At 36.4% G+C, this 27852-nt stretch overlaps 1 protein-coding gene across 3 annotated transcripts in view; it reads right to left on the reverse strand.

Annotated features, from left to right (window-relative positions):
* CTNNA2 (catenin alpha 2) overlaps positions 1-27852 on the reverse strand; it is a 1178402-nt gene that overhangs the window by 1096188 nt on the left and 54362 nt on the right. The gene's annotated exons all lie outside the window — the stretch shown is intronic.

Here is a 27852-nt window from a genome sequence, read left to right on the forward strand (position 1 = left end):
TAGGGCCACAAGGGAGATCCAGGTAGCAGATTAAAAAAAAATGATTAGAATTCTAGGAAGAAAATAAGTAGCAGGGGAAGGAAGGAAGGAAGGAAGGAAGGAAGGAAGGAAGGAAGGAAGGAAGGAAGGAAGGAAGGAAGGAAGGAAGGAAGGAAGGAAAGGGGGGAGGGAGGGAGGGAGGGGAGGGGGAGGAGAGAGGGGGGAGGGGAGGGAGGAAGGAAGGGCAGGGAGGGAGCAAGGAAGGAGAGGTAAGAGGGAGGGAGGGAAGAAGGAAGGAAGGAAGGAAGGAAGGAAGGAAGGAAGGAAGGAAGGAAGGAAGGAAGGAAGGAAGGAAGGAAGGAGGGAGGGAAGGAAGGAAGGAAGAGAGGGAGGGAGGGAGGGACGGGGAGGGAGGGGAGGGAGGGAGGAAGGAAGGAGAGGGAAGAAGGAGGGAGGGAGGGAAGGAGGAAGGAAGGAAGGAAGGAAGGAGGAAGGGAGAGAGGAAGGAAGAAAATTAAGAAAAAAAAGAAAGAGAAGGAGAGGAAGGAAGGAAAGACAAAGAAAAAAGGAATACAGGGAGGAAGGAAAGAAAGACAAAGAAGGAAGAACAGGAAAGAAAAGAGAAACAAGGAAGGAAGAAAGGAGGAAGGGGGAGAGGAAGGAAGGATGAACAACCTAAGTTATTAGTAGTAATGTCAAATATGACAGGAATGCCAAACAAAATGACGTAAGTAGACTAAAATATAGTTATAAAGCAGAGAATGCCACGATGGTTTTTAAACAAACAGATATATACTATTTAGAGGCTCCACATTTAAGACACAAAAAGACTACAGGGAAGGAAGAAGATAATATTCAAAACTTACCCAGCTAAATATTAAGGTTAAATATAAAGCTATAGCAATTAAGACAAACTTTAGTGACTCGGAGACTGCCAAACAGGTCACGGAAACAGAATAGAGAGTCCAGGAACAGGCCTGTGCTATATAGAAAGTAATGTAAAGCAGAGAGTACAAGGCAAATGAGCTGGGAGGAAAGAGTCTTCAAATGCTACTGAGACAACTGGCTACCCAAACAATAAAAAATCAGATCCCTACTTCACCCATACACAAAGAAATATATTCTATATAAATCATAGACTTACATGTAATGAAAAATTTAAACTTTGAGGAGAATATAGAATAGTTTCCTTTCTTAAAGATTATAAACCATTCCTAAACAAGACAGCCTTTGCCTGAAAAAGTAACCCACAAAATGTAAGTTAAAATGATTATTAATTCACTATCTTGAAAGTATTAGTGTCTGAATACACCATTAAAGAATAAATGGCAGGTTATTCTCTGGGAGGAGATATTTGAACCTTATATAACAGACAAAGGAATATTACCTTGAAAATATAATGAAATTCTACATATTAAAAAAAGACCTATTAACTAACAGGAAAAAAATACACAAAATATCTAAACAGGACATTTACAGAGCAAAATAAGTAATCAAATATGTACTTCTAGTTACAGACTCAGTTAGATGTTGCTATGAAGTGTTATAATATCTTTCATTCATTAACAATTTTCATTCAAATGTTGGACTGTCTGTGCCCACTATTCCACATAAGAATCGGTAACTTTTTGCATCTCAATGATTATTCCTTATTGAAAGCAGTGACAACCAACATTAGCATGCATAAGCTTTGTTTAAATAATCTATTTGAATACTTTTCAGCTATCAAATGAATTTATAAAAAGTTATTATTTTCAGTAAGGTATCAGATTAAAAGGACACATAATCAACTTCTTCCTAAACCCAGGGAATGAATTAGACTCAGATTTTCTCATTTTTTGAACAGCAAATGTATTCAGTTGCAAGGGATTTCAAGAAGAAAACTGTTTCACAAACACATGCAAAGAGACAGCATTATTGAGTTGGCAACACCTTAAAATGCCACTTACTTTTATACACCTGACTTAGTAAGGTTTCAAAATCATGGGGGGAAAAAGTCAATGTTATTTTAAAGCACCAAAGTAATTAACATTTTAAGATAATACTTAGACTATCTACAAAAAAAATTTAGAATGGATAGAGGTAATTTTCCCAACAATAAAAATATTATACCATTTACTTTATTCTTTTTGTGCAACTTTTGAAGCCTGAAATAATTTGTAATAGCTTCCTTCAAGCATCAAAAGGTAGACATCATTATTTGCTCGTAACTTGTCATATCACTGTAAAGTGAACCTAAATAACATTTCAAAATGAAAACCATGTCTTTGATATAAATCATTATCTCATAAAACTTGAGTAAACTTATATTCTTAAATTTCTAAATATATTTTGATGCAACTAATATAATATTTAAAATGCTTATCTGGAAAAATAAAATAAAACTTAACATATATCATTTATTCACAGAATGAAGAAGGCATTAAACATTTTGAAACTACTTGGGGGTAGTAAACAACAATCATACCAGGAATATATATTTCTTAGAGTCCAGTTATAAGAACTTTTCAGATGAACATAGTATCTTAATACTATCTAAAACACATGACTTAAGCAAGTGAACTATGGTTCTCACAAAATTTTAACTAACTTTGATTCAACTGCTAGATAGATCAAAGAGAAAATAATGAACTGTTAAAAGCTTAAAGAAAACTTAAGACATAAAACCCACAGACTGAACAGGCAACCTACAGAATGGGAGAAAACTTTTGCAATCTACTCATCTGACAAAGGACTAATATCCAGAACCTACAAAGAACTCAAACAAATTTACAAGAAAAAAAAAACCCTGTCAAAAAGTGGGCAAAGGATATGAACGGACACTTCTCAAAAGAAGCCTAAATTTAGGTAGCCAATAGACACATGAAAAAATGCTCATCATCACTAGCCATCAGAGAAATGCAAATCAAAACCACAACGAGATACCATCTCACACCAGTTAGAACGGCGATGATTAAGAAGTCAGGAAACAATAGGTGCTGGAGAGGATGTGGAGAAATAGGAACACTTTTACACTGTTGGTGGGACTGAAACTAGTTCAAACATTGTGGAAGACAGTGTGGTGATTCCTCAAGGATCTAGAACTAGAAATACCATTTGACCCAGCCATCCCTTTACTGGGTATATACCCGAAGGATTATAAATCATTACAATTTTTATTTTAAAATAAATTGTAAATGCGTAACACTTTTTATTTAAACTCAAGAAACAATGGTCCTAAGTATTAGACAAGGGGGCCAATGTAGACGGAAGTTATAGGTTCTAGCATAAGGGAAAAGCAAACACTAAAATTGAGTGATATCATCGAACAATAAGCATACACACCCCACACACCCCATAAATTTAATTTGGCATAGTAATACCTGGTCTTACAAGCAGCACGTTAATATATAAGCCTCAACTAACAAATTGATGAGACTCTTGTTAGGAAGTCCTTACAGAATCAAAGTGATATAGAGAGTATAACTTTCTTGAATAATATTTTAAGCAACATGGAGACTGTAAAAAAACTGAGCTACAGGTAAGATAAAATTAAAAAGTATAGATGTTTAGTTTATTGAGTTTTGAAAGCTATATACAGCGATACAATTACCATTCAAAACAAGACATTAAAAAAAGTGAAATTTCCATTCCCATAAACTCTCCTTTAACCCTTTTTGTAAAATTCTTCTCCCTTCTCTCAGGTAAATCTGATTGGTTTTTAACAAAGCAAACAGAGCTAGACATTTAAATGTGTATTTATTTGTAATCTATTCCACTGAAATTGCCACCACTAAATTTGGAATATCATTTAGAAATGTTTTCAGAGCCTGAATGGTGATAAACTTTCATCCTTTAAGTGTCTGATTTTTTTAAAAAAGTCCAAAATCATTCATTAATAAGTCCAAAAAAAGGAAATGAGTAATTGCAGAGAACAAAAGGTGGAGAAATAGTTCAGATACCTAAGTGCCAGTCACTGGGCTAACTACTTTAGACTAATATTCTCATTTGGTGTTCACAGCAGTCCTGAGAGATAGTTAAGATTATCTGTCTTTCGCAAATGAGGAAATTGAAGTTCAATAAGGTTAAGTAACTTGGCCAGGCTTCCTCATTTGTAGAGCCAGCATTTAAGTCCAGATCAATTTCTCGACAACAGATACTCTTGTACTTCAATCCAAGCAGGCTCTTTCCATTGGTTAATATTGCTTGGAATAAAAAATAAATTATCAGGGCTTCCTGCTATTGCTGTCTACACTTTGCATGCACTTAGCTGCATTGTGATGAGTACTGAGATGTGCAGCAGCAAGTCCAAGGTGATGGACAAGTGTCTGTTCTGGGAAAAGACAGGCCAACATCAAGCAGCTTGTGAAGATCCTGCTATGGGCATAGAGACAGCAGAAATTCCACCTTCCTGAAGCTGCTGTGGATCATCCACTGGCAGGACTTTGACCTGTGCACACTTGAGGAATTTTACCCTACTCTCTACAGCAACATGATCAAAAGTATGAGGATGCCAGTAGAGAAAAAAAGGAAGTTTCATATTCCTTGAGAAGGGCATTCAAAACAACTCAGTGGAGACAATATGATGGCATTTAACATCCTGTCACCCAAGGAGGCACAAGGAACCAGGAAATGGTGGAACCTCAAGGTTGTTTTATTTTGTTTATAACATCTTTCTGCTATGACAATGTTATTGGGCAGACACAGACATGCAGAATCCCTATAACCAGTGTGGATATTTTGACTGGGTGAACGTGTAAAAATATTTCATTATAATGGATAAACTTGGAGATCCAGATTACATTCCATCACAAGATTCTGCTTGCCAGAAGCCCACCAAGAGCATTCACGTACAAATTGAAACTGAAAATGTTTCTTTCAAATTTAAAGAAATAAACAAGCAAAAATGACTTCACCAAAAAGTGGGCAAAGGACATGAACCAACGCTTTTCAAAAGAAGACATACACACATCCAACAAGCACATGAAAACATTCTCAACATCACTAATCATTCGAAAACTGGAAATCAGAACCACAACGATACCATCTCACACTAGTCAGAACGGCTATTATTACAGTCAGAAAATAAATGATGGTGAGATTACAAAGAAAAGGGAACATTTACACACAGCTGGTGGGAATGTAAATTAGTTTAGCCATTTTGGAAAGCAGTGTAGCAACTTCTCATATAACTTAAAACAGAATAACCATTTCACCCAGCAATCTCATTTTAGATATACACCTAAAGGGATATCAATCATTCTACTATAAAGATACATGCATATGTCTGTTCATTGCAGCCCTATTCATGAAAGCAAAGACATGGAATTGAACTAAATGCCCACCAACGACAGACTGGATAAACAAATTGTGGTACATATCTACCGCGTAATACCTCACAGCCATAAAAATGAAAGAGATCATGTCCTCTGCAGCAACATGGATTGAGCTGGAGGTCATTACCGTAAGCAAGCTAACACAGGAACAGAAAACCAAATACCACATGTTCTCACTTAAAAGTGGTAGTTAAACATTGAATACACATGGACACAAAGAAAAGAACAACAGATACAGGGGCCTACTTGAGGGTGGAGGGTGGGAGAGGGGTGAGGACTGTAAAACTACCTTTTGAGTACTATGTTTATTACGGGTGATGAAATAATCTGTACACCACACCCCCATGACACGTAATTTACTTATAGAACAAACCTGCACGTGTACCCTGAACCTAATATAAACAAAAGAAGAAAAGAAAATGTTCCTTTCAAAATGTTTGATGTAGCTGATCAAAGATCAAAAAGGAAACACTGGATTGAATGTTTTGCTTCCACAGTGAGACATCAATACTTTTCCTTGTTTCTGCTAGTGAATTTGACCAGATGCTTATAGAAGACTGACTGACTGAATCACTTTACAGAATCTCTGAACATTTTTAAAACAATTTTCAATGACTGGTTTTCAGCAATGTCTCCATAATTCCCTTCTTGAACAAGACAATTTTGCTTGAGAGGAATGTGCAAGTGTTGATCAATAAAGACTATTTCTTGGAATTTGGAAAGAATCCACACTGCTCTTAAGACATCCACAAATTTCTGGTGGATTATTTCCGTAATAAATGCCAGAACCTAGAGGAGTAGGCCTTATACCACCAATTCACAAGTGCTATCAACATGGAAAACATCCCCTTAATTTCCATAAAATGAAGATACTATTATTTAAGACAATCTGAAGCAGCTTATATAGTTATAGACAAAATATTTATTATCTTCTTGTGTTTTTATGGTTTTCTGTTTAGTTTTCTAAAATAAAAGTGTAAAACAGGAATTTTAAAAATTGTGGTTCTATGTTTAATTTATTGGAAATGTGAGCCCCTCATCAGTAGATTTGGTTTGCAGCTGAATCCTGCTGAACAGCAGCATGCTGCTAATGTCTGCTGAATTTCAGGTGTTCATCTGTTTCACTATGGCTCCCATTTGAGTCAAATTGTAACTTACAGACTTCAGACTAGGTATATTTTAGGCTTTAAGTTAGTCCACTTTTCAAACAAAATTCTCCTGTAGTGACAATACAGGAGCTATCTTCAATTGCATTTGAGTGTGAGGCTAGGAACAAATAAAACTGACCAGTAAGATATGTGCTGTCAGCGTTGGCAGTGACACTTGTTGCCTATCGCCATGGAGACTTCCCACTTTGAAAAGAATATTGAGAAAAAAAGTTCGTTGTAAGGAATAGCATTCTCTTGGTTTACACAGATTTAGCCCTCACGGTTTTTATTACTTGAACATCCAACAGTAATTTTGTTTTAGAATTCTTCATGTTTTAAAAAATAAAGATTTCCAGTCTGACGCTAACGAAGAGCTCATAAGTGGTATGGAGGAACCAGAGGCAAGCAAATGCCATATAGAACGTTTTGATCAAGACAAAAGTGAAATGTAATTTGACTTTTTCATATTTAATTATCATATAATTAATGTGCCATATGTGAAACATTCTGACCACGGCAGCAACTAAAAACTGCAAACCACTTGGTAATAGAACTTCCTAAGTAAACATACCCTTTTCAGAAAAAAGAAATTTAAAATTAAAAAGAAATGCCACTCTATTTTAATAAACCTAATTTTCTGATCATCACAGACTTTTACAATAAAAGGAATGTAAGATCATATACACTGGCCTTATAATTTTTTGTTTTTTTTTAAACAAAGTTTCACTGTGTCACCCAGGCTGGAATGCACCAGCATGATCTTGGTTCACTGCAACCTCCGCCTCTTGGGTTCAAGCGATTCTAGTGCCTCAGCCTCCTGAGTAGCTGAGACGACAGGCATATGCCACCATGCATGGCTTACTTTTGTATTTTTAGTAGAGACAGGATTTTGCCATGTTTGCCAGGCTGCTCTCGAACTCCTGACCTCAAGCGATCTGCCCGCCTCAGCCTCCCAGAGTGCTGGGATTACAGGCGTGAGTCACTGCACTTGGCTTATAATTTTTTTAAATGAGGAAACTGAAGCCCAGGGTAGCAAGGAGCAGAACCAGAAATAAAAACCCAAATATCTTTATTCCAAGTTCGGGTTCTTCTCCTCCACATCTACAGTTTTCTAACATCTTTAGTCTAACTTTTTTTTTTCTCAAAAAGAATCAAATGCAGAAGTTCAATATAAAATGACAATCAAAGCAGAGATGTTCTGCTTGAAACTGGTGGAGATCACAAGTCTCAGTCCATTCCCTTTCCCTTCCCCAGTAAGACATACAGAAATCACTCAAGTTTGGTTGAGTACTACTTGAAAACCACCTGCTTTATCATGCCATCTCATAAAATTACTGGAAGACAGCCAAGTTAAAAAGTGTGAAAAATTAAACATCAATACAAAAGATAAACTATAGTTCAATAAAACAATATGAAAACTGTCACAATTTAGCTCATGATTAAGCACCAAATCAATGAGGCCGAAAATGGGCACCCCGGGAGCTCAGAAAACAAAGACATCACAGTATTGGCAGTGGTGCAGGGAGTTACCAAAAAGCAGGACTGACTAGGGTCTTAAAGTACAGGCAGTACTAAAATAAGAAGGTGGTCACAGTGAAAGAGGGAAAGGTAAGGGAAATAGCATCTCCAAAAGCATTGAACAAGAAAAAACAGTATAATTTCAATATAAGTGAGTAGATCAACTAAGGCCAAGTAAATGGCCGAGGAAGCTAAAAAGGTGAAGTTAAACATGCTGGGACCAGATTAATTCAAGTTAATGAGTTCTGACTTTATCCTGCAGGCTATGGGGAATTATTAAAGGTTTCTGATTAAGGTAGCAATATGACCAAAGTGTTTTAGGAATTTTAGTTAAAGTGTGGTGTCAAAGATATTCTAGGGGGAAAAAAATGGAGAAGAAAGATCAGTTAGGAAGCTATATTCAGACATCCAGGCATGATAATTATCAATATCAGGTTAAAAGCTGAAAGGACAAAAAGAAAGGAACAAAGGAAATAGCAGGAAGCAAGAGACCATGAAAGGATTTAGGATGCTCCCAGTCATTCCAGGTATTGGGAGCACACTCTGGATATTTATCAGGATCATTTAAAGGGGATTCGTATCTCAGAAGACAATTAACTATAGTCCCTTTCGTGTTCTGAAATTATAATTCATTGTAACAGATGGTTGGGATGGTGGGGAGCCAAGCATGAAAGTGTGGGTGACTACAAGAATGATAAATACAATTTCCAAGGTAAGACACCTGTTACTGACCATTCCAAATGAGAAATGGAAAACAGGTCCATTTCCTTTTACCATGTTGAAATAATTTAAGCCAAAAAGTCAAGTATACTATGATGCATAATCCTCTAGAATCAGTGCTTCTAATGATTTAGTGAACCACCTTTTTCTAGGCTATATATCAAACAGATAGTTCAGCAGAAAACAAACTGGGTTGTTATCACTGCAGATATAAAATATTGCCAACATTTGGTCTTCTCAAGAAGCCACACAGACACAGAACTCAATAGCAGGCACATCACTTTGGCGTATGAATGTGAACAATATACATACTTTGGAGTTGGGATGTTTCATATTTATATTTTCTCTGCTGTGGTCTCCTGAGGGCAGGAGTATACTGTTTCATTTTATTTGTAACTCTGTATGGCATTAAATCTACATATTTCAGGCAAAAGAAAAGAGCTGACTAATCCATGCTCAATTTTACTCTGCAATGATCTCTGAATCTGTTTTCTTTTTTTAATTTAGTAAACACAAGTGGGTTATCCTCATTTTGTAAATGTATAGCCAAATGTTATTCTAAAGTATACTTTTCTGAATACCCCCAATAAAATGTAGTCATAGTTTCTCATCTTTTTTCCTCTTTATAAAAGTGCTCTGAATTCTAAACCTAGCGTCAATTATTCCTAGTGTGATACACAAGTACTGTCATAATCTCCTATGCTGATAGGTTACAATCAGCAAATTTCATGTACAGGTTCTTAATTCCATTATCTAAATCAGATGGCAACAATTTTTAAACAACAATCATTTGTAAGAAATTCTTTTCCACATTTACCAGGGGTCCATCAAGAATATTTCATCGTATATCCCGGAAACGTTTAAAGAAAAAAATCATTCCTGGGTACCTGCTAAACACCTGAGATTGTGATTTTAAGAGCTTTCCCAAAAGATACGTAAGAGAAACTAGATATATTATCAGAAAGAAAACTGGCTGCAAGAGGAATAAAACCCTGACCTGGTCCACTGGAGACAGTGATGAAGTTATATTCCTGAAAGCTTTTCAAGAAATAATATATTACGCTGGGTAACTTAGAAATCCATCTCTTTGGGGTTACTTAGAAATCCATCTACCGTAATTGCAATATAATTGATGCATGTGGATACACATTTATTCACCACATTGAAGTTCTGGTTTAAGACATTAAGGAGTCAAGATATAGAATAAATTCTCTAAATATTATAAGGTAATGCTGTTGCACTATGAGGACTGTTCATAATGATTTCTATTTACTGCATTCAGGAGGACACTATTGCAAATAAACTAGTTATGATAGACCACAGTCACATTTTAGTTTAGCTATGTTAATTTAGTTTTCAGAATGTATGGCTGAGGTATCTCCACAATAAATATCAATACATTCAATTCTCAAAGAGATTTGGTATAAAAGTATTTGTAATATTTTATGTTTACCTTACTTAAAAAACTAAAGCCTGAACCTACATATGTTTTAAATCTCACACTGAATTCAAATATGCCAAAGGAGTTATTAAATGGGGAAATAGAGTTTCCAGTGCAAATGCCACACTTAAGTGACTTTGGTAGTTACATTTGTGGCACTGGTATGAAGTCCTACATTGCTGCTGAGTGGTTTAATGTGGTAAGACCTGACAGATCCTACTAGCAATTGTGAGTTGGAAATCAAAAATTAAGTAGAAGGTAAAGCAGCAAAGAATAAAAGAAATGTACCTGAATCCCTTCATATATCCTTCAGTGTTTCTCAAGGCAAAGAATAAAACTCAAACTGTTTAGTATGGCATGCCTTCCTGACCCGTCCCCTCTCTGCATTTACTGCCTTCCATCTTTTCTCAATCCTCAGGACATTCAGCTACTGAACCATTTCCCTTATAGCTGCATGCGTTCATACCTCAAGACTCCCAAGCAGACCCTGTTCATTCTTCTACTTAGCCAAAATGGACTCCTTAACCTCTCCCTGGGAGAACAGCTACTCCCACAAGGACTCCTTTCATTCACTGTGCATTCACCTGTCACGTTACCTAACACAATCGTGCTTTCTCTTCTGGCTGGTGAAAGAAGCAATCACAGTGTTTTCTGTAAAATTCTCAAGACACAGTAAGAAGTGATTTAAAAAAAAAAAATAAATCAATGAATGATTAAATAGACTTCTTCATATAAAAATAGAAAAGTTAATATTATGTCATTTTTTATGTTTTTGAGACAGGTTCTCGCTCTGTAACTCAGGCTAGAGTACAGGGGCATGATCTCACCTCACTGCAACCTTTACTTCCTGGGTTCAAGCAATCCTCCTGTATCAGTCTCCTGAGTGGCTGGGACTATGGCTACATGCCATCATGCCCAGCTAATTTTTTTTTTTGTAGAGATCGGATTTTGCCATGTTGCCCAGGTTGGTCTCGAACTCCTGAGCTCAGGTGATCCACCCACCTCAGCCTCCCAAAGTGCTGGGATTACAGGTGTGAGCCACCGTGCCTGGCCCTGTGTGATATTTAAATACAAAATGGGTTCAATATTTACTCAATAATGAAATACTATTTTTTATTTCAGCATGAATTATTTAATTATCAACCTGAAGGTCCCTTCCCCCTCCTTTCCCTTCCCTTCCCTTCCCTCCCCTCCCCTCCCCTTCCCTTCTCTTCCCTTACCTTCCCTTTTTTTGAGAGGGAGTCTTACTCTGTCACCCAGGCTGGAGTGCAGTGGTGCGATCTTGGCTCACTGCAACCTCTGCCTCCCAGGTTCAATTTCCCACCTCAGCCTCTTGAGTAGCTGGAATTACACACGTGCCACCACTACTGGCTAACTTTTGCATTTTTAATAGAGACGGAGTTTCACCATGTTGGCCAGGCTGGTCTTGAACTCCTGACCTCAGGTGATCCGCCCACCTGGGCCTCCCAAAGTGTTGGGATTACAGGTGCGAGCCACTGCGCCCAGCCTGAAGGTACTTTTATAAATTGGAAAAAATGGGAAATTATGACTAAACTTCATTGGGGGCATGTACAGGAAAGTACAGTTCAGAGTAAGACTTAGCTATAAATTTACATAATTAAGAATAACTCTGAAATAATATTTATTTAGCACATATGATGTGCCAGACATTATACTAATTGGGGAATAGATACAAAGAAGAGAACACTGAAAACATGACTTTGAAGACATTGGCAATATACCAGGTGAGACAAATTTACCAACCTACTATCCATGGCGAAATACTGTAATGTTACATGATGAATTAAACAAAGATTTGGTGTCCTCCTGTGGTCAAGGTCTTCAATGTCTACCTTCTGCCCTGCTAAGTCTGCAGGTATTCTCTAAAAATAGTCCAGTCTCCTCTGGCTCAGTAATTTGTCTTCAGGTACCATCTTTCTCCCTCAATTTCAAACCATTTGTTCCTGATTGGAGCCTCCAATTTGGATGGTTCCTGAAAGCTTAACCATTCAGGTTGATGATTCATTATCTGATTTTGGCTCTTTCCCACTATCCTGTATTGTGGAATACATCCCTTGGCTCTACCTTCTGTGGTCTCAACACAAGCAATGCCCACCCGATCTCAGGTTGCAACTCCAGGGAACTCATCTAACATTGCTGTTTCTACTTGTATGGGGAGGAAGGGTCATCAAACCAGAATACAGAGGAAGGTGTAACTCATTTTGACTGGGATGAGAGGTGAAGGCTATACAAGAACAACAACAGTTGAGTTGGCCCTTACATATTTGGGCAGAAACATGAAAGAAAAATAGGGAGGGGTATTATTCTAGGTAGAGGCGTCTTCCTGGTGGAGCAATACCATAAAATGTGATCTCAAAGGCTTACTCAGGTGAAGTCAAAGCGACTACTCGGCATTAGTCTTATTAAGTCTCATATCTAGTGAATGTGGAAAGAGATAAAATACATTACAAATAGCTAAAAGTGCCAGTTTAAGGTTTATTTTAAAAATCAAGGAAAATTCCATCTTTTGAAGAAAAGAAAAGATCAAATCCATTAGGCAAAGAGATCACATTACAAATGATAACAACTTCAACAACAACAACAAAGGACACAGGACTTCATTAAATTGCCCTCATGCAATCACAAAGTTCTCTGAGTTCCTTGTTAAGGTATTTAAGTCAAATACATTTCCTTCTTCCAACTTAATGTTCTCTTCTACCAACAGAATCATTTACTTTCTCAGTGGCAGTTTTTAAAGTATCTATTTTATTGAATGTGTTATGCTTTCTCTGTATGTTTACCCAAATGTGTATTTGTTGGGTCTAGTATCTTGTTTTCATTTGCATTCTTGTCAACGTTGAACATTTGATATTTTATCATGAGTTTAATTGATTACATCATAAAGATGCCATATCTGTTTCAACATATACTGTTAATGAGAATTGTAAATATAGAAGGAATTCTAGCAACAGGAAGTTAAAGTAGGATTCAATTTCAAAAGAGTATACCTCAAAAGGTATTTCATATTATCACACTGGGCACATAAAAATTGAAACTGAGTATCCAAAAAAGATAAGAAAATAATACTATACTTAGATTTTCATTTTTTCCTAGAGTTTTTCCAGTTATATTTTTTCATCATTTTTAAAATTTATTGTATTTTCTTTCATTCAAATAATCATAAGTATCTCATATGACTGTCTGCCTCCCTAGGTGCACAGCCAATAACAAGAAAATAAAATTGAAGAAACCAGCTGAGTGTGTCAGCATTTCATCTTTTGGGTATCTGCATATCAATATACAATTTCAAAATGGAATAGATTTGACTTCCCTGAAAATAATAGCTGAGAGCCACTTTGTGTGGCAACATTAAGAAAATTCCCATTTTTCTCTTAATGAAATCATTTTTCATAACAAAGAGTTTTCTCTATAAATTATGCATTTGGATCTAAATAAAGAAAAGCTTCCTTTATTTATTTTGCTCCTGCAACATGGGAAAGATCTTTCCTTGTAGCTTCAAACTTTCAAAGTTGGAAAAGGTCAGAAGGCACAATCTGGATTAGGTTATCAAGAATTAATGGTGGTAACTGTTTTTCATGAAATACTTTGAAAGCTGGTAGCGCACATTATGGAACTGTTTGAACACCACATTCACATAATAGACCCTAGAAAAATGTTGTTTCAATAAATGTTTAATAGATATCTTTCAGTTCTTCTCTCACTTGCTTCTTCTATATTATCTGGCACCATTGCCCATAGACTTCTGGAAACGTTCTCAGGGCACCCTACTCGCCTGGTTCACTGCATATCTTTACGGCTACTCCTTCATTTTGTATTTTTGGGCTCTGTTTCATCTGCCTATTCTATATATGTTAAAGATCCTCAGGGCTCTAGTCTTAATCCTCTATTCTGTCTATATTTTTCCTGGAAAATCTCTTGTATTATGGTTTCAATAACAATTTATGCATTAATAAACCTAAACACAGCAGAGATCTCTCCACTGAGCTCTAGATTCCTAGCTCCAACAACCTCCTGGATGTTTCTTCTTGAAAGCTTTCAAGAACCTCACATGAAACAAATTTGTAACTGAGGTACTTGTTTACTATACAAAATAACCATTTCTCCTCCTGTATGACTTCAACAATTGCACAAAGCCTGAGAATAACCTTGACTCTTCTTTTCACTCACCACTAACATGAGTGAAACACCAAGCCTCAAGGGTTCTATCTACCTCCTGAATAATTGCATAAATACTTCCGTGAGTTTCCAACCTACCACCAATATCTTAAATCAGGCCATCATCTCTTACTGCATCAACTTTCTAAGTCTTCTTCCTGCCCAGACATGCTCCCACTGAGACAAGTACAAAGGGGTCCCGGGAGAACTTCTGCCTGACCCGCACACTGAGAGGAGTGTGCACTGGGGTGGAGCCTCAGGAAGTTCATCCATTTGCCGTGGGGAGGAGTCTGGCCCCTCCTCTTCCTGGGTAGTGCCTGAGATTCAACCTGAGAGGTGGGAAACCAGCTAGGAGGACTCTCGCTTTGCTGAGAGTCCCTGTTTCCTATTTTTTTTTTCCTTTTCACCCAATAAATTCTAGTTTTTTCACCCTTCAAAGTGTCTGCAAGCCAAATATTTCATGATTGTGTGACAACCCAGCTTTTAGCTGAACTAAGGAGAAGGTCCTACAATACCACCACCACCAACCAGACCATCAGGATCATTTCCAAAATTAAAATGTAAATCCAATCAAGTCATTCCCTCACTTAAATCCTTGCTCTCCCCAACTGCCCAAAAATAAAGATTTAGATTTTGGTATGTTCTGCTATACCCCTTATGATTACTACAAGTCCATACCCTTATGGAGTTTACTATTCCATGAGAGAGGCAGAAAATAAACAGACAGCAAGTAAATAAGATAGTGCTTAATTAAAATAACGGAAATAAATACATGAAAGGACTGAAGGCCCTATATGCTAATAGCTATTAACAGCACTAGCATGAAGCCTGAATCCCAGAGCGAAAGAGGAAGAAGAGGAAAATAACTTCAGGGTACGGCATAACTTCAGAAAAAGCAAAGTATGACATGTATTCTTTATACTCTTTGCCACAAATAATAAACCAACTTTAGGCATGCTTGAGAAAAAAATGTGAGTTCACCAATTTGAAAATTTTAATGTGTGCTACCAAGGTGTTATAAACTAGACTAGTGTGAAAGGTGTGAATTAACTTCCTTTTTGTGTCATGGAATTCAATGCAAATATGCATGATCCCCAGAGTAGGATTTCTAAAACAAGCTAAGAATGTGTAAGCCCCTCCATTTAAAAAGAAAATTCAATCGTTTTCACCACTACCAGCTTAAAATATTGTCTCCTAAGGAACCTCTGTTAAAATATATCAATAAAGAGTGACTATTATTAGTTCACCTTTTAGAGACAGTGTTCCACTAGCATGCATTTATATCATGGAATATTAAATAGCACAGAGTTAGAACCTGAGTTTCCCATTGACATTTATTTCAAAAATATATAATATATTTTTTTAAATAATATTAATTAAAATTTTAAATTTAAAAAATTGAATTTTAAAATAATATATTTTTAAAATCTTTAAAAGTATACAATAAAAACAATACAATGAAATTTAATAGTATATTCTTTACAATATCAGCTCAGCAACCGGTTTTTATCACCTCTCTATAACAAAGGCGGCTGCATTCCTATTTTGGTAATGGTGAAAGCAGGTGATACACAAACCCACATGTGGCACAGCCAAACGGTGATGGTGGAAAAGGAATGCTTCTTGTGCCATCTCCATTGGTGCCATCAGGTCAGACTGGGCTCCAGGAATGCATCCTGGAGATGGTCTCCATTATGAGGATGGAAAAGACCAATGACCAGGCCCTGTGCCAACAAACAATGTAAGCTGGGACCATTAACATACAAGGCAATCTAGCCTTTAATGGCATTTGTTATAATGGCCTTGAATGACAAATGTACAATGTAGCAAAGTATGTTTTTTCCAAATTAATGAAAACTAAATACATGCTGCACTAGTATACTTGGTAAGTTCCACATAACATAATTATGAGTTAGCTTAAAGAACAGTATGTAATTCAAAACATTTTCCACACTTTGCAGAGGATTTTCAAAACATTCATAAATTATACATGAAAATAATATTTGCATAATTCATATAAAATTTTATATGTCTATTTTCCACATGAATAAAATAAGATTATTTTGACCAAATATGAACCCTGCCCCACCCAAACTCCTATATGTGAAGACGGCAGCCCATTAGAGACCAGCAATGATGTTGAGAGAAAGAGATGCAATATAAGTAGTGTTAATACGCCTTTCCCTATACAGTGAACCTGAAAGAGAAACAACTAATATAGTGTATTGTCCTGATTATAACATATAAAACACAACTTTTGTTTTTGAAAAGTCAATTTTTGCCCTAAGGAGACAAAGGGCATGTTATTACCTAGAGCTCAGTGGATGTCTATCCAGACCAAAAACCCTGAATCCCATCATAAATTATACGAGAATAATAAATACAGTTTTTCCATGAAAGTATATGTATTTATAAATGTATCATATGCACATCAAAGAGAAAACAGTTTTGAGAGAATGAAGGAATATATATATACATCTTTATTATTAGGTGTTTTCCTTTTTCCAAATGCCTAACAAAACATTGTCTGTAAAACATGATGAATCGCATATCGGATCAGCTATCAAAACACCATGGATACACACCTTCTTCGTTATGACAGTGCATATATTGTTTGCATATTTTATATTCATATTCCTATCTTAGAAAAGAGGAATATATTAGAAAAGAAGTTTTGTTAGTATTCGTTTCTCTCTGTCTGTGTCACACAGACACACACGCAGACACACACACACATGCATACAAGTTTAGCAACAACATTCAGCTTTTTTTAACATCTAACTCCAATTTATCTAGATGTATTCTTTCAAATTAATAAAAAGTAAAGTGATACCATGCTGTTCAACAGAGCAAGTTTCACATTTGCGTAATTGCATGAGTGTGGCTAGAAATACAATATATACCCAAAGCATTTATTTTCATGCTACACACGTGTTTCTATAAATGTTAAAGTTAAAATAACTTTTATAGTATAATTAGCAGCAATAATATTCAAATTGTAGACGTGAAATGCTGGGTAATGTTTTATTTTTTCTAGAATTTGTATAATCTCGGTCGTCAATTTATGTTCAAACAGATTGTAGGCAGCTAGACACTTTTCCTCTGCCTCCATTCAGAGAAATTAGAGGCTGAAAAGCCCTATCAAGTAAAATTTCAGTCAAGATGATTAAGAACATAAATGAACAAATAAATTTACCTAACTATATTATTTAAAAAACACAAACCTTAAAATGGCAACCATAAATATTATAGTAGTTAATAATAAAACAGTAATATTATTTCAAAATTTACCACAAAGCTACTGTAATCAAAACAGTCTAATAAGGATATAAGGATAGACACACAGACATTTTGATTAATAGAACACAAATAAGATTCCCCAAATAACCCTTATATTTCTATCAATGGATTTTTGAAGATAAATAGTGTTGAAACAACTGGCTATCCACATACAAAATAATATAGTTGGATGCCTACCATATATGAAAATTAACTAAAAATGAATCAAAAATCTATAAATATAGAAGTAAAAACTATAAAACTCTCAGAAGAAAATACAGGCATAAATATGTGTGCTTTCAGATTAGGCAATCATTTCTTAGATATAACACCAGAAGAGCAAGAAACCAAAATACAAACAAATACATTTGACTTCCTCAAAATGAAAAACATTTGCTTCAAAGCATGCCATCAAAAAAGTGAAAAGACAATTCACAGAATGGAAGAAAATTTTTTCAAATCATATATCTAATAAGAATCCAATATCCAGAATATATAAAGAATTATTATAACTCAATAATAAAAAGACAAATACAAATATCTCAAGATGGGCAAAGGATTTGAATAGATATTTCTCCAAAGAAGCTATATGAGGGCCACCAAGTACATGAAAAGATGCTCAACATCATGAGTCATCACCAGAAAAATGCACATCTCAAAAATCATTAGAGATGTGGTATCTCCACAAGAAGATACCACTTCACACTCACTAACATGGCTATAATCACAAAGATTAAAAAAAAAAATAAGAATTAGCGAAGATGTGGAGAAACTGGAATCTTCACACTGCTGGAGGGAAAGAAAAATGGTGCATTAGTATTAGAAAATAATTTGGCAGTTGCTCAAAAAATTAAACATAGGGTTACCATGCAACTAAATGATTCCACTCCTTGGTGAACTATACCCAAGACAAATGAAAACATAAGTTCATGAAAAAAAAAACCTGTGTACTAATGCTCATGGTAGCATTATTCATGATTGACAAAAAGTAGAAACACCCAAATACCCATCAAGGGATGAATGAATAAACAAAATGTGGTATATGCATAAAATAGCATATTATTCAGCCATAAAAAGAAATGAAATGTTGATAAATGCTACAACATTTATAAGCCTCAAAAATAGTATGCTAAAGAAAAGAAGCCAGGCACAAAGGTCACATATTATATAATTCAGTCTGCATAAAATGTCCACAATAGGCAAATCCCTGGAAACACTGTGCAGACAGTAAGCCTAGAGATGACAAAATTGGAGAATGATTGCTAATATGTATGGGGTTTCTTTTGGGGGTAAGGAAAATATTCTGGAATTAGATAGTGGTCATAGTTCCACAACCTTGCAAATATTCTAGAAACCACTATATTGTACACTTTAAAAGGGTGAATTTTATGGTATGTTAATTATATTTCAACAAAAATGCAAAAGTATTATTAAAATGATACAATTTGGAATAAAAATCTAAGGAACTATTAACACTAGGTGAAATCTCGGATGCTTCTTCATAAACGGACAATCTCTGAGGTTGAGTCAACAGCTGATGGTGAACATTTCCTTTGATCTGAGGCGCTTCCAGGATATATTCACAACTCAGCTTCTGTGGCTCTTTAGATCATTTGGTATTTCATATGCTTATCCTACCATATTCACACTCTTTTCTCTGAAATTTAGAGGCTTAAGAAATCTGCTTTTTCTAGGAAAAGACATTCATCTGTTTTTGCTTCCTAATGGCCATAGCATATAATAGAGAGACACATCATTATCCATCCAACCTCCACACCTGCCACCTTCTCCTATTGTTTTCCCTATCCTTAGAAGCCAGCAACCTGAATTAAAGCCAATTTCAATGACACTTTTAAAGTTGTCTAACAACCAGATTCTTCCAAGGCTATTTCCATATTCTAAGTGTGTGGACATTTTCACCATGAACATTAAAACACAGCCACCTCTTTGTTCTCTCCATGACCACCAACCTAATAGAGCTGCCACACACAACCTCTCCTGGTCTCTGAAGACAAACTTCTGATGCCTTGTAATTCATCTTTTCCATCTCCATTTCACTTAATTCTAACCTCCGAGATTGTTAACGACCTCCTAATGGCCAAAGCCAGTAGATTTTCCCAAGTTTTGATACTAATTTTCTTCTCTGAAGAATTTAATACTGTTTAAAAAGCCACTAGCTCCAAGTTGTCATTTTCTCCTTTAACTAAGATTGTCAAAAAATAAAAAAATGTAGCTGATGTTTCTTCACTGTTCTGTCTCTAATGCACAAAAGCTTTCTTGGAGTAGTGAGTCAGGCGCTAGAGACGTTAAATATATGTATCATACATAATAGCTGTTTGATCACAGGCAAACTAACTTCTCAGAGTCACAACAACTTTTTTCTGCAAATCGGGTGTTTTTCAGAGTTTCTATAAAAATGATATGACATCTTACATATGAATTTATTATCACTAGCCTGGCACATAAATGGTAGATTTTTTTGCTATAATTAGTATTATTTTATCATCTTCACCACTATTATTATAACCTCCTTTATAATAACTAACTTTGAAGTCTCTCTCTCCAGTTCTGCCCTCTTTTCCAAGCTCCTGTAGAATTCTCTGCTGGATAGAACTATGAGTGTTCAACCTACTTCCACCTACTGTCTGTCCATCCAAAGTGCATCTGATCATCTTTGTCAGGTACCAAGAAACACCACTACTTCACTGATGACATCACCATCTTCACAGTTATATGGTTTGAAAGCCTGGTTTCAGCTTTCATTCTTTCTTACTTTGGGGAAAAAATGTATTCCCAAGTTTACTCAACTATGTCTCTGCAATATTTCTTAAGCGCACCCCTGCCCTCCATTTCCACACAGAAAGGAGGCCGGGCCCTTGTTATTTCTCACTTTCGTCAGTGGTTCTCAGACGTGGCAAAATATCGCAATCAAAATCCAGATCCTTGGAACCACCCCACATCTACCCAATCATAAACTCCAAAGAATAAGGCCTAGAACTCAACCGTATTGAAAAGTTCCCAAGCGATTCACATAAACTGCCAGATTTTGAAATCAATGGCACATATCAGGAAAGCACCCTCTGACAGTCTAATTCCAGTATCAGCTGTTTTCAATGTTTCTTTCTACCCAGTAATGCCAGCTATATTCTTTAGAAAGTTCAGCTTCTCAAATCACTGCTCTAAAACACTCTCTACCTCTCCACTATCTACAGAGTAATGTTCAACCTTAATTATTCAGCATTCATTCATCAAACTTTTAAGCACCTACAATAATAGGTGCTGAGTCTATGAAAACCGAGGATAAAATTCGTGAGTGGTTAACCATCTAAAGATGGGAAGAGAGTGATGTGATGGGAGGAGACAGAGAAAGAGAGGAGAGAGAAAGGAGGAGAGAGTACCAGCATTTATTCAATATCTCTATCCTGCTAGCCAAAGGATCTACACTTGGGATTAATTTTCTTCTTAGTTTGGCACTCAAGGCCACCACTGTCAGGTTTCATTCTTATTCACCACCGTTACCCAAGCTCCAATGAAAATAAAAAGCTCCCACTTTTTCCACAAAACCTCTGAGTCTTTGTGCATGTAAGTTTGGGCTCATAGTAGGCTCTTGGGGTAGAAAGACTTTCCCTATACGATCTGATTTCCTTGTGTCCAAATCCTTGTCATCGTTCATGTCCCAAGTAAGCCAATCCTGATTGACCAAACAGAAAATTAGTGCTCTGAGTACCAAGTACTCTATAAGGAACTGAGGACCTTCTCCCACACACAATAAATATTTTACATTTGTTATCTTTCCTATTACACTGCAAGTCCCTATAGGGAAGGATTCATAATGGCTCTTTCATTGAATCTTTACAGCACTACTCTATATCATAAAAGCTGTAAACTAATGAATATAAACAGATAAAGCAACAAATAATGAATACTTTCATAAAACCTGAATTCTTGAACCTATTAGGAGTGTTATCAGACCAGAAGTTTACTAAGATGATATTACTGATATAAAATAATAGCTGATTAAATTATAGTTAATAATGAGATATGCAGTCATTTTTGCATCACTAAATGGCAGAATCAATCTGTAAAAATATATCATGTTCAGTATTGAGTTAATTAAGAATTGTGGGCATGTTTAGTTTTAAATTAAGCTTTTATTAGCCCAGGAAACTACCTAAACATACTAAGAATATTATCTAAATTTATGTAGAGAAATCTACGCAGAACTAGAATATGCTGATAACCATAGTCTGGTCTAAAATGTGGAAGTGTCTCTTTGTGAATGTTTAATATATGTATAAATCTCTATGTGTGTAAAGGCTCTGGAGATTCTGTACAATGCTGTGAAATATGTATTATATTTAAAAATAAAACAACATCAAGCTCAACTCTCACCAGGAGATTCCTATGCACAGCTAAAAAGATAATTCTACTAAATGGAAAGTTTTCATTTAATTAGGTTCAGTAGCACAGTAGTACCCTGACAAAAATAACAGATGTCAATACCATTTTAAGAAGCCAATCCTATGTAGACACACCTGCAGAGAAGCCAATTCATCTCAATATATGAATCCAGGGTGAAAACAAATGAATTATATTATGGATTTTAGAGTTGCACCAGTTCAAACGGATTATGTCACCATAAGCCAAGTCATCATTTTGAAAGAAGAAAGCCAACCAAATCTAAAGAAGTTAATAGAATTTTCCAAGGGTTTAGTACATTCCCTAAAAGTCTTCCATACAGAGAATAGGTAGTTCAAATTTTAGGTAAAAGAATGGAAATGAGACAATTAGAACAGCATTGACTTTAAAGCTAAATAGGCAAATTTTAAGTGTAGGTCATTTTTTTTAAACTAAAGAAATCTAAACAGTGAATTACATTTAATTTTCAAATAGGCACCTCTGCTCGCTCCTCCAAGATGTCACTTGTGGATACTAGCTTAAATTCCAGCATTCAGAGCTCACCCATCACATTCTGTTTCCAGTTTCTGAAATGAAGTACAACTCACATAATACACAGCAAGAAAATAAATGTATACATCAGAATTAAGAGGGCCACTTTAGGCCCTGAACTCTCTTTACAGGTGAAAGTTGTAAGTTATGAAATAAAGATAACTCTGCCATAATTTAATTTTATGTATTGAGGGCTATTTGGAGCATAATAATCAACAAAAAAAATGACCTATTCTACTTTCCACAGGGGACAATAAAAGAAGAAATTAGCTTAAATTCCAGCAACAGAGATTTGGGTTAGATATGAGAAAGAGTTCCCTGACAGTGAATGCTGTAAGGATCTAGAGTAGGCTGCCCAAAAAGGCTGTAGAATTTCCTTCTCTGAAGATCTTTAAGAATCCGAAAAAATGCAAGCATGTAGGGTAGCTTAGGAGACAGAAAAAGATGGGTAAATTAAGTGATTCAAAAAGGTAGTTCTGATTTATTTCCTATGTTTTAAAACTAGTAATTCAAATAAATCTTATATTGACTGTCTCCAATAAAAATGAACATTTCCAAACACTGCTTTACCAGTTCCAAATTTAAAAACTGAGGCTCAAAGAGGTTACATAAACAATTAGGCGAGGCAGTATTTACAGCTAGGCTTCCCTGATTCTAAATTCCATTTAATGGCACTATTTTACATATAAGAAGACAAAAGGTGTTAACAATTTTGTCTTTATATCGACAAATAGCTAGGATGTTACGGGCTGCACTTCAGAGAGGCATGCTTAAGCGCTAAAACCTTCTGAACACACACATTTCCTGCACAACAATGTAACTAAGAATGTATCAGGGGACTGGTTTCAATTCAAAAAACTAGAAACCATCATCATCATCTCACATTTGTTGATGCACTAGACGAAAAAGGCAGCTACATCTTCCTCTTTTCATATACATGGTGAACCAAGAATAAAAGTGCTAGCTAGGGTCAGTACACATAATGTTTCAGTCTGCTAAGAAGGTCTAAGTCACCGCTATAAAATCTTCTGTGAACCAGGTAAATTTACATGGAGGAAATCCTCTGATCCTCAACTAGGGGTTGATCCCTAACCCTTCCCAGTTACTGAACAAATGCATGAAACCCTGCCAATGGTGACAGGACAGAATGAGAGAATAAAGAGGGCTCAATATAAATCTATCATTATTATATTAACAAGCCATTATTACTAGAAAAATAACTTCTAGAACTTGTTTCATTAATGAGTCAGCAGAATCTTCGATTTATACAGAGGAGAATATATTACTCAATCATAAAAATAAGGCAACAGAAAATTAAAAATGAACTATAGTCGAATTCTCTTTGAAACTTGAAGTTAATGTATTTTGACAATAATCTAATTTTAAAAAGGTAGCTTTGCAAAAATTATAATGGACCCATTTATAGAACCAAAATGGTATCCGAACAAGTAAAATTCTTATATTTCAATGAGAAATTAAATCCTTAAAACTGCCAACAAAAATATTTATATTTTTCACATTTGTTTACTTACTCAGCTCAGTCATTGAATAAGGAGCTGTACAAACTTTTCCTTTAGTCAAGGTCAATGGGTAACACTGAGATGTGTTTGAAGTATGAACACTTCTTGTATCTTTTGAGTAACTATGGTATCATTGACCTTGGTAAAACCTAATGTGAAATACTGTTGCCAAGTGGAAATGGCACATAACTAAGAATAAGAAATTCAATGCTCTAGTCAGAATTCTACTCATGATACAGAATACAGTTCACTATAAATCTGTTTCTTGCATGAAATCTTTTAATAGCATTTGAGAATAAAATAATATATTCTAACACAATTCAAATAAAATAGAGCAGTTGAAATGTTAAAACACAAGAAATTTCTTAAATGAGATCCATGATTGCCTCTTCTAAATTTGTAGTATGTAAACTCATATTAATTATTGAAACTTACAACATGAATGAAAGCTTTTGAAGTAAAACTGTCTTATTCCTTTATGTGACACCAGTTTCACTCTCACCTTTCCCTCCCCATTCAAGAGGATGCTTTTGAGGGAAAGGCTCAGGGTAGGGGCTACTGGGTGTTTTCTCAGCTACACTACATTCCAGTGTATGGCCTTATTCAATAATTTTCACATTTTGCTTTTGAAAAGGCAAGGGCAAATTTTCCAAGAAAGGGGAAAAGTGACAGAACAGTTTTTTGTCACCTTGGAAGCCTAAGGATGTCACCTGCATTTCAATTTGCATAAAAAGTAGGACCCACAAAGGAATGTGCCCTAAGGCAAAAAGGAGTACTAGACTCTTGATTGTGAAATCTGCTCCTAACTCCTAATAAACTTTAAGCCAGGTGGGTGGCAATGGTCTTTAGCCTCTAGGGGCTCTTTTGTTTTTCATCTTGAAAATGAGCAAATGCAATTAAATGGCTTCTAAATGGCCTTTAAAATATCCTGATACCAACTATCAATAGGCTTAATACCCATTTTGCTCTGTTTGGATTTTCTATTTCATGCCTCTTGGATAGGACAGGTAAATTCCAAAGAAGGAAAACAAAAAATAAGAAAACCATGACCACGGAAGTATCACCATTCTCCTCATTTATGAAATAATGACAATAACCTCCATTTCTGTGGAACTGTTTTGAGAAGAGGACTAATTTAATAGAGTGTCTAGCACAATTTGATGTTGGGTATGAGGTGTCTGGAGCCTTCTATCCTAATGATCTAGTTTTTACTTTTTATAGAGGTATTCCTGTAGGAACCTTGGCAATCTAACAGACATTGGATCCAGAATCACTGAGCTTTTTGAAATATCCTATGGCCTGGCAATGGGTATGACAAAACTGTCTTAATAATTAGATGTGTCAGTCCCACTGGAAGATAAGCTTTAGAATTACCCCTAAGCTAATGTAAGGGCTCTCTACAGTACAGTGTATAAAATTATATGGTAATAGTATATAGCATATGTCCTCTCATAATTTTCAGTATCTCCTTCTATAGTTCTTTTCCCAAACAGTCCTAAGGAAGATATTGTGATCAATTAATACAAACTAACCTTGAGTGATTTTCTTCAAATGATGTTGCAAAGTCATTTACCTCAATATGTAGAAAACTTTCATATCAGTTCCAATATGTATTCTGAGTCACTCAAATAAAGATTTGTGTTTAAAAAAAAAAAAAAGTTTTATGTGCCATCAGGCATCCATGGCTATTCGAGGGGCCAGCACATGAGTGATAAGCAATTCTCCATCCACGTTTGCTAAATGGAGACAAAGCTTTACATTCACAGGTCATTGCATGCAAGAATGATACAGCAGATCAAATGTAACAATTCCACAGACCAAATCTATTTGTAGTGTGAAAGGAAAACAAAAACCTTGGGACCCAAACTCACTTTGCCAAATGGAAAAGGCTTGAGAACTGAGTTGCAAAACTGCCTCCTATTTTGTTCCTAAGTAGATAGCTGCAAAGATAGAAGTCCACATACCTACCCAGGTGGCCTCCCTTAAAATGTGCTGACAAGAAAATTCTTTGTGAGCCCCAAGATATTTACCCTATTTTATGGTTTGTATTTGTGTCCCCACCCAGACCTCATATTGATTTGTAATCCTCAGTGGTAAAAGGCGAAGTTTGGTAGGAGGCGAATGGATCAAGAGGGCAGACGTCCCCCTGTTTTTCTCATGATAGTGAGTGAGTTCTCACAAGATCTGGTTGTTTAAAAGTGTATGGCACTTCACTATCTCTTCCTCCTTCTGCAGCCATATAAGATGTGCCTGCTTCCCCTTTGCCTTCCATCATAATTGTAAGTTTCTTGAGGCCACTCCAGCCATGCTCCATGTTAAGCCTGTGCAACTGTGAATGAATTAAACCTTTTTTCTTTATAAATTACCCAGTCTCTGGTAGCTCTTTATAGCAATGCAAAAACAGACCAATACAGAAAATTCATACCAGGAGTGGAGCATTGCTGTAAAGACACTTGAAAATGTGGGCCGGGCGCGGTGGCTCAAGCCTGTAATCCCAGCACTTTGGGAGGCTGAGACAGGTGGATCACGAGGTCGGGAGATCGAGACCATCCTGGCTAACCCGGTGAAACCCCGCCTCCACTAAAAAATACAAAAAACTAGCCGGGTGAGGTGGTGGGCACCTGTAGTTCCAGCTACTTGGGAGGCTGAGGCATGAGAATGGCGTGAACCCAGGAGGCCGAGCTTGCAGTGAGCTGAGATCCGGCCACTGCACTCCAGCCTGGGCGACAGAGCGAGACGCCATCTCAAAAAAAAAAAAAAAAAAAAAAAGAAAAGAAAAAAAGAAAAAAAAAAAAAGAAAATGTGGAAGCAACTTTGGAACTAGGTAATGGGAAGAGGTTGGAACAGTTTGGTAGGTTCAGAAGAAGACGGGAAGATGTGAACAAGTTTGGAACTTCCTAGAGACTTGTTGAATGGTTTTGACAAAAATACTGACAGTGATATGGACAAAGATGAACAAGCTGATGAGGTTTCAGATGGACAGGAGGAACATATTTGGAAATCTGAACTTGAGAGTAATGATTTAGGGTATCAGGGGAAGAAATGTCTAAGCAGCATAATATTCAAGATGTTGCCTGCCTGCTTTTAGCAGTGTATGCTTATATTCAAGAGCAAAGAAATGATTGGGAACTGGAACTCATATTTAAAAGGGAAGCAGAGTTGTAAAAGTTTGGAAAATTTGCAGCCTGGCCATGTGGTAGAAAAGAAAAACCCATTTTCTAAGAAGGAATTCAAGCCAGCTGCAGAAATTTGCATTTGTAAAGAGGAGCCAAATGTTGATAGCCAAGATAATGGGGAAAAGTCCTTGAAGGAATTTCAGAGACTTTTGTGGCAGCCCCTCCCATTACAGGCCTGGAGGCCTAGGAGGGAAAAACAGCTTTGTGGGTCAGGCCCTGGGCCCCACTGCTCTATGCAGCCTCAAAAAATAATGCCTGGCATTGTGGTCGCTCCAGCTCCAGCCTTGGCTAAAAGGGACCAAGTAGCAGCTCAGGCTGTTGCTTCATAGGGTGCAAGCCAAAAGCTTTGGTGGCTTCCATGAGATGTCAAGCCTGAGCGTGCGCAAAGTGTGAGACCTGAGGCTTGGGAGCCTCTATCTAGATTTCAGAGGATGAATGGAAATGCCCGGATGTCCAGGCAGAAGTCTACTATGGGACAGAGCCCTCAGGGAGAACCTCTACTAGAATAGTGCAGAGAGGAAATGTGGGACTGGAGCCCCCACACAGAGTCCCCACTGGGGCACTGCCTAGTGGAGCTGTGAGAAGAGGGCCACCATGCTCCAGACCCTAGAATTGTAGATTTACTGACAG

Source organism: Macaca thibetana, chromosome 13 (genome assembly GCF_024542745.1).
Source record: "Macaca thibetana thibetana isolate TM-01 chromosome 13, ASM2454274v1, whole genome shotgun sequence".
NCBI lineage: Eukaryota > Metazoa > Chordata > Mammalia > Primates > Cercopithecidae > Macaca > Macaca thibetana.